General features: G+C 37.8%; 1 protein-coding gene across 2 annotated transcripts in view; it reads right to left on the bottom strand.

Moving 5' to 3' along the window:
- Positions 1-5,426: 5,426 nt before the first annotated feature.
- Positions 5,427-7,716, bottom strand: part of INPP4B (inositol polyphosphate-4-phosphatase type II B) — a 428,243-nt gene continuing 425,953 nt past the window's right edge. Inside the window, exon 34 of one of the 2 annotated variants that reach the window (XR_011738872.1) lies at positions 5,427-7,130. The gene's annotated coding sequence lies outside the window, so the exon portion shown is untranslated. The remainder of the gene's footprint in view (positions 7,131-7,716) is intronic. The other variant, XR_011738873.1, reaches the window with a different exon arrangement.

The following is a 7,716-nucleotide window of genomic DNA, read 5'->3' as shown; positions in this document are numbered from 1 at the left end:
TGTCTGTCTGTCAAAGTTAACAGACAGCCCCCTTTGTATAACAGCCCGTAACACCACTGCCTAGGACATCTCTCCTCTTTCATCCCTGTTCCCTTTGCCTGTTTTCAGGCAGGTAAAAAGGAAGGCATAGTAATTTCTTACTGGGACTGCAAGGTATAAAACTTATAAGATGCTCTCCTCATTATCTACCCATTCCTTTTTACTTTCAAGTCATATCATTTTAAGTTATAGATATTGGAGTAGTAGGAATAACACTATCCATTTTTCTGTGGTGGTCATTCCAGTGATCTCAGTTGTTATATGTACTCTATAAGGAGCAGAGATGTGGCTCCTACTTTAAAAACGTTGTGATCTAATAATTAAATCAGTGTCTATTAGAGATGGAACAGTGTGCACTGAGACATCTGCTGAAGCTAGTGGTGGAGTATATGAACAAAATGTCCTGCTGGGTGGTGCAGGATGGTCACTTTGCATCTGCTTGCTCCTGTGTAACCTGGTACTGTAACAGTACCTCCTGTCCTACATCCCACCCCTTCTTTGCAGGATACTGTAGCTTGGGCTAGAAAGAACTATAGTTCTCACAAGGCTTTACCACTTCAGGGCAAGGAAACTTCTCCAGAGACTTCCTGCATACCAGCTGGCCATAGGCACTGAAACATACTATATTTGCAGAGACAAATTATTCCTTTAGTTCCAATTTTATACAAAACAAAAAGCAGTAATCCATTTTCCTGTGATTTTGAGCAAGTTACTTACAAAAACAAAACAGATGGGAGAATTTCAGCTGAAGAGCAAATATACATCCTGCATTCAGACTTCCATAGTGAAATATTGTTATCCCCACTAAGTTGCTTCTACTATTAGTGGGAGTGTTTCCTGTTCTTGAAGAGCAATGTAGCTTTAGCTGAAACCAGAGCAGCACAAAGCACTCTCCAGTTCAGTGAGAGCAAACAGTGAGGTTCTTTCAGTAATAGCAGCAGCCGTGAACAATGGAACACAGGTGCAAGATGCTTAACCCGTCACAGCTAAGATACACAACATGCAAATGCAGGGGTAAGCTATTGTTTTTCTACCAACCAGGAAAGGAATTAAATGTATAAAGCTGAGAAGCAGCCAGACATGTGGCAATACTTGTGAGACACAAAGTTTGTGGCAAGGCATGTCAGAAAAGCGAGAGAAGTTGTTGTGTATGTTCAGAGAAATAGGACTTCGATGTAAATCAGTTTATTTAATACAAGTATGTCCCGGTAAAGTCTACCCTTGTGTCATCAATTTTCATCCCAGAAGTAATCCTAAGAGGTCATAAATATTAAGCACTTAAGTCAAAGGGAAACGTACTTGTTTTTGAATGTAAGCCTCTGAAGTTACTTTAAATTACCTTCTAGAAATATTAGAGTTTATACTACCCATGTGTCACTTGTATCTGGTACCAAGAGACTGAGTCGGAACCTCAGTATCCTTGAAACCAGATCTAAGGGTGATTTATGAGCCTAACAGCAAGATTTATAGAAGTCAGAAAGCTCTCTATAACACCTTTGTGGTGGGTAATAGAGAGGCAAGCAAAATGCAAACAGCACTGCCTCTTTCCTCCCCTGAAATCTCTAAGAGTTGCATCTGCTACAGAGAAGGAAACCCTTAGAGACAATTCCCTGCCTCAGACCCTCTGCCACTTTGGAGTTTTTTACTTTACTTGCCAGTCACAGGACAACGGCCCTGTGAGGTTGTCGAGGATTTTGCTACTTCTGCTTCACAGTCACAGATTCTTCCCAGCACAACTCACCACCTCTGCCTGTGGCTTGTCTGGTCCTTAGAGCTGGGTTTTGCCCCCCTCACTTCCAACACTGAAATTGCATCCTTCCTTCCCCCTCTTTTACTTTGCTGCGTCTCCCAAGTTCACCACACGGTCCTGGCAGCTGTCTTCTTTGTCACATCACTGGAATACCTGTAAGTTCTTGTTCATCAGCTTCTGCATGCAAAATAATATCTGAGCTCTAGGCAGCACTAATAAATAGCCTAGGATAAAGGCATCTGCAACCATCTCCAAATTCACAGAGATAAAGTCAGTACTGGAGCAATCTTCATAATAGCAATTTGACATTATCAGTCAGAGCCCACCAAAGAAGTTGTGAAATCCTTATTAAAGTAGGACTCTAACCAACTCTTTTTCAGAACTGGTATTGATCTAGACAGCCTGCTTGAGGAGGAAGATGGACTAGGTGATCTCCAGCATCTCTTTCAATCTTACTTTGCTATGATTTTCTGTCATCTCACAGAGAGATTCTCCAAAGGTCTTTAAATTTGTGTAGGCTAATAAGACAACTATTTTTAACGAGAGCCATGATTCTAGTCTCACTGCGCAACTTCAAGGGTGCTGAATAATGCTAGGTATGTTATTCGGATCCTGTGGAGCTTTCCCAAGTTAAAAAAGTACTGCAACCATTCCCTGCCTGAAGTTCTATCCAAATGGCAACATTGGCCATTAATGACACCGACAGCTTTTCCACCCTTTCTTCCTGCTATGAAAAAAACCCAAACAACTAAAAGTTTAGCACGGGCTCGTTGTTTGTGCTGTTGATTTTTCACTGTGTCTTCAGTGTATTTAGAAAACCACTAACTTTTCTACATATTTGCATAGGTAATAAGTTTGACCTTTCATGGAGATTTGTTTTTATTAAAATCATCTGAAATAAGTGAAGTTTTCTCCTTTTCAAAGTAATTGGATTAATGCAAATATTTTCAGTGCCTACTTCAAACTAGTATAAATGGTCTGACATTAAATGAGGCTTAAAAGTTCCCTATAAACTACCACTACTGTTATTAAATTTAATTAAGATAGAACAGGAGGCTGTTTAAATGGGAAAGTGTTGCACAAAAATGGCAGCACAGAAAAAGGACTCTAACGTTGTCATTAAAGCTAATTGGAAGCAAGGGTTTCTAAATGACAATGTAATTAACAGGCTAATGAATACCATATTATGATTGTTATTAACAATTAAGTTTGCAAATATACATGGAAAACTAGTTAGAGATATCACACTGTTAAAGCTATTACAAAGTAAAACTCTACAAAAAAATTATACAGCGCTTTATATGATGAACATACAATGCTCCAGCCACGTAGCAGTAATTAAACCTTCTGCCCTCTCACCCTCCTCTTCTGTCAAATTAAATGGTAATTATCACAGAATAGCTATAAAATGTGTGCTTTCAGAAATTTTGTCATTCTAAAATTCTGCATAGAGCTGACCAAAGTAACATTGTTTGATAAGGCAATGATCAAAGTTGGGGGAAGGTCAATGATTGCATGCAGCCTGTGCCCTGCAGATAAAAACAAGCCACCTTTGGGATTCATCACTGAACAAATATTCCACACAGTTGAACCATAAGGGTTCTGCTAAATTAGGCTAATATAGTTTTCTCCATAAAAGAACTTATTTCAGCTTTTTAACAGGAATATTTGTGCTGGCTACTTTTCCATGGACCCCTGCTAAGTAGCAGATGGAACAGTGCTGTCTCATATCTAGGAGACTGCCATTTGTGTGGCAGTTTCTCATCATGTCAGTGCTTGAAGTGAAGCTTTAAGGAACAATGAGAGTCCCCAATGAGGAGGACACCCTTACGAATGACATAAAGGTGATAAAATGAATGAATTACAGAAGATCCCAATGGTGGTTTACGATTTCTTGCTCCAGAAGAGTTCAGATGCATTCACAGTGAACACTTGGTTGAGATAATGTTACTAGAAGATACTACAGTCAAACAAGTACTAGCTGTAACATGCCTTTCTCACTGGGCATGGTTTACATTTCATTCTGTCGCTGAAGAATATGCCACCATTTTTAGAGCATGAAGGCTACATTTGCAAGTTTGGGCTTAGGCAGGTAATAAGCAGCCCCCTTGCCCTGAGTCTAATTGTTAATAGCTGACATTATTACTTTGGTGAGGAACACAGGCTGTAAAAAGCAGCACTTTGATTTTACAGGCTTTCCATAATGCAAAGATAATTGGTTAATAAGGCAGTAATTAAGCAGACTTGTGGCAGGTCTTTGCCTCTGGTTGGTTTCTGCAACATCATTGATTTATGTGCAATTTATAACAGGCTCTTGGCAAACAAGTTTATCTTCTGTTAACTTGTTAACTTGAAGGACTGAGTAAAAACACCTGTTTTTCAGAAAAGACAGACAAATATAATCTCAAATGGCTTAGCATATTCAAATAAGTTTATGTTGTTTTCCCAGAGACTACAAATGGACAAACATCTAGGCCTGAAAGGAATATCAAGTATGCCACATAACAAGAAAAAAATTGCTGGATTTGGATTATGGAGGCAACAAATGCCAGAATTACAGGATTTCATAAGAAACCTGAAAGTAAAAAGTGAAGTGCTGATTACAAACTCAAGACCAGAATTTTAAAGAAAGATTTTACTTAACTAGCAAATTCTAGATGTGAAAATATGACACAAGAGAAAGGTGTGATTACAAAAAGGAAGATGATAATAATCATCATCATCATCACTTTCCTGGAATTGTACTGAACTGATTTTCTTAGATGACTTTGCAAAGAACTTTATAAGCATTTTTACAAGTCAGAAGGTTAAAGTTCCATGAGGAAAAAGAATTTTGAGTGGCCAGATCTGAAGATTCAGATTCAGGCTTTTAAGCTAAAATATAAAACAGTATCATAAACAACAGGCAAACTATTGAATACACACAATTTCCTCTGCCTCTACAAACAAGCATTTCAAGATAAACATATATTTCATTCTTAATTGGTCCATACAAACAGACTGAAGCATATTGAACAAATTATCAAAACACATCTTCAACCCAAGTGGAAAGCAAGAAAACCAAAAACATCTAGAGGAGACAGCAAGAGAAACAAAGACAACAGCAATTTGTAGGAAAAATGGTTTACATAAACTCAAGGTTTATCTCATATCCCTTGACTCAAAAATTGTAATTGCTTCATATTCAAGATTCTTTTCTTCACAGTGACCATTGTGATCCAAAGAAAATTTTACAGCAACTACTCTTTGCCAAGACTGAAAAAATCGACATCCTTATTGTTATCCTTGCTTCACAGTATTTGGTGGAACCAATAAGCTCAGAGCCCCACTCAGTTATGTGAACAGAAGGAAACTCTTAAAACATCAGCAAAACCGATCACACTGAACCCTGAGACTGCATCTTGCAAGATAAGAATTAGATTATTTCAGCAGTTCCCAAAATCACATCCTATCTAAAGATGAAAACCTTTGGCTGGTATATACATTTCTTACCTGTAATCCCTTGGAAGGGAAAGGAATACCTTTGCTTTGAGTTTGCAATTGAAGTGATCTGAGCTAGTCACTTGATTCCAAAATGAAAGCAACAGAACACAGGTGTTAAAACTTTTCATTTATGCATACTGCCCTAATTTCCGAATCTCTCTGCACAGAGACATGTGTTAGCATCGAAGTTGTTACAACATGTTCAGACTTATGTAACACACTTTTTGATTGTTGATAGAAATATTTTTTAAAAATATATTAATGCTACTGTGAAGTATGGCCTAAAGGAATCTTTCTTAAAATTGGCAGCAAAAGCAGAACTCTTAATTCAAACAATTTTGTTTTGTGATCAAGTATTGATGCTCCTCAAAACCAGTGGAAATAACACTACCTGTCCAGCAGACTATAAAACGAATACTTCTCATCTTTACCTCAGAGTAAAGTATCAGCTTAATCATGCTATTGATAGAAACAGGATATGGTTTTATTCGAAGTAATCGCTTGTGGTTTTGTTCTGCTGCAGATTGCTTTAGTTATCTGCAAGAAATTGACTTCTGTGCAGTCCAGAAAATCCATTCACACACTGTTAGCTACAGCAGCTGCTGCCATTCAGCCCAGCTAGCTTTCTGGTAGACAAGACACTTTTCAGCAAATTGATAGCTACATGGAATTATGAGCATTATATCACATGTTCATAGACACAGAGTCGTCCCGTTTTTCAAAACACAATATGTTCCAGTGCAGTTGGCAATGTTGACCTCAGCAATGAAGTCACGAATATGTCAAGAAATGGAGAAAGCCCAAAGAGAGAGTAGGTGGCAACTGCCTTCTGCAAATCCTGTTTCCACCCCTCTTGTCTGTGTAGTCCCAGTTTTGAAGAATGGTGAGAAGGGCCAAGGGAAGATAGAGAAGAGACTATGTGTCCCCAGGCAGAAACTTTTCCCTAATCTGTGTCAATAGATATACATAATAGCTAGTCCGTGTCTGCTGGAGCCACCAGTACAACAGTTAACATTTCTATTTTCTTCATACTGTTGACTGTTCTGAAAAATCAGTGATACAAAAGTATAATTCACACAACTCTCATCCTTATAATTCAAAACTTTACTTCCTAGACAGTATCCCATCAGTTACATCTAGTTAATTTATGGAAAGTTCTTCTAACAGCCATGTAGCCTATGAAGGCTTGAAAAAATAAAAGCTCATATCCTGTAAAATAAGTGTCCATTGACTGCAGAAAAAAATCCACAGTGTATAGATGTAAGATGAGCAAACAAGTGAATTCTTCAACTCTGCACATTTTGGTTTAGTATTCATTAAGAGCCTTCATTCAACAATGGTTTCATTTATGGAAGTGCATTAGGATACTGAATTGTAAGATTCCTTTAGTCAAGAAGAGTAAGCTTATAAAGGTCAGCTCATGCAAAGAAAGAGCAAACATATTACCATACAGTTTCACATACTACTCACTATGAATAGCACACAGTAAATAAACAGTAATTCCTGGCCTTTATATAGTACTTTTCAGTTCCACATGAAACAACACTTGAATTTGTAGTACTAATTCCAAATACATAAAATAAAGTCATCTTAACAAAGTAAGTATTCATCCACAAATAGCAAAAGAACTTGATTTATGATACAGGCCTTCCATAGCAATTGTATACTCGTTTCCTCTCAAGAGGTTACGGACACTGGTGTTTCTCTGTCTTCACAGGTAGAGGCTGGGGTTGGAAGGGACCTCTGGAGATGATGTAGTCTAACCCACCCACTATAACAGGTTCCTCTGGAGTAGATTGCATGGGAATGCGTCCAGGCAGATTTTGAATGTCTCCAGAGAAGACGACCTTCTCACATTCTAAGGTGGATGAGGATGAAAAAAAAAAAAAAGATTGGAAAAATAAATAGCTATCTAAATTGCTAAAAATCCTAACCAACATGCCACCTGAAAATCCATTTTATCTGTTCACTGGTCTCTCTGGCTAAGAGACATTAAGATACTTTTACTAAACTGGAGCTTGTCTAAAAATTTACAACCTTTAGTGAACTGTCCTGAAACATTAAATCACTGAGCTACTCTTAGCATTTACCCTTTTTTTCAATTTTGAAAGAATCTCTTTCCATTTCCTTTCAACATGTCCTTTTGACCTCTCTTCTTTCTTGCAATAATGCTCATATATTTTACTAGAACAGTCTATTATTTTATACTGTCCTACGATGAACAGAGTCAAAGGCTCTAGAAAACCGATTAAGTTGGTTGTGGCTTTTGGAACACAAATATTTTTAAAGCTCCACAGATATAATGTGCATATCTGCTAAGCCTCCTTGCTAATCTACCACACAGAATTGACTGTTCTTTAAAGTCAGCGCTCTCTCCTATCCTTGTGGTTCCTAGATGTGAAGATCTTCCATAAATCCTCCCCAAGAAGTCCATGTTAATGGTT

This window comes from Patagioenas fasciata, chromosome 4 (genome assembly GCF_037038585.1).
Source record: "Patagioenas fasciata isolate bPatFas1 chromosome 4, bPatFas1.hap1, whole genome shotgun sequence".
Classification (NCBI taxonomy): Eukaryota; Metazoa; Chordata; class Aves; order Columbiformes; family Columbidae; genus Patagioenas; species Patagioenas fasciata.
Note: the sequence above shows the minus strand (reverse complement) of the source record. Positions and strands in the feature narration are given on the sequence as shown.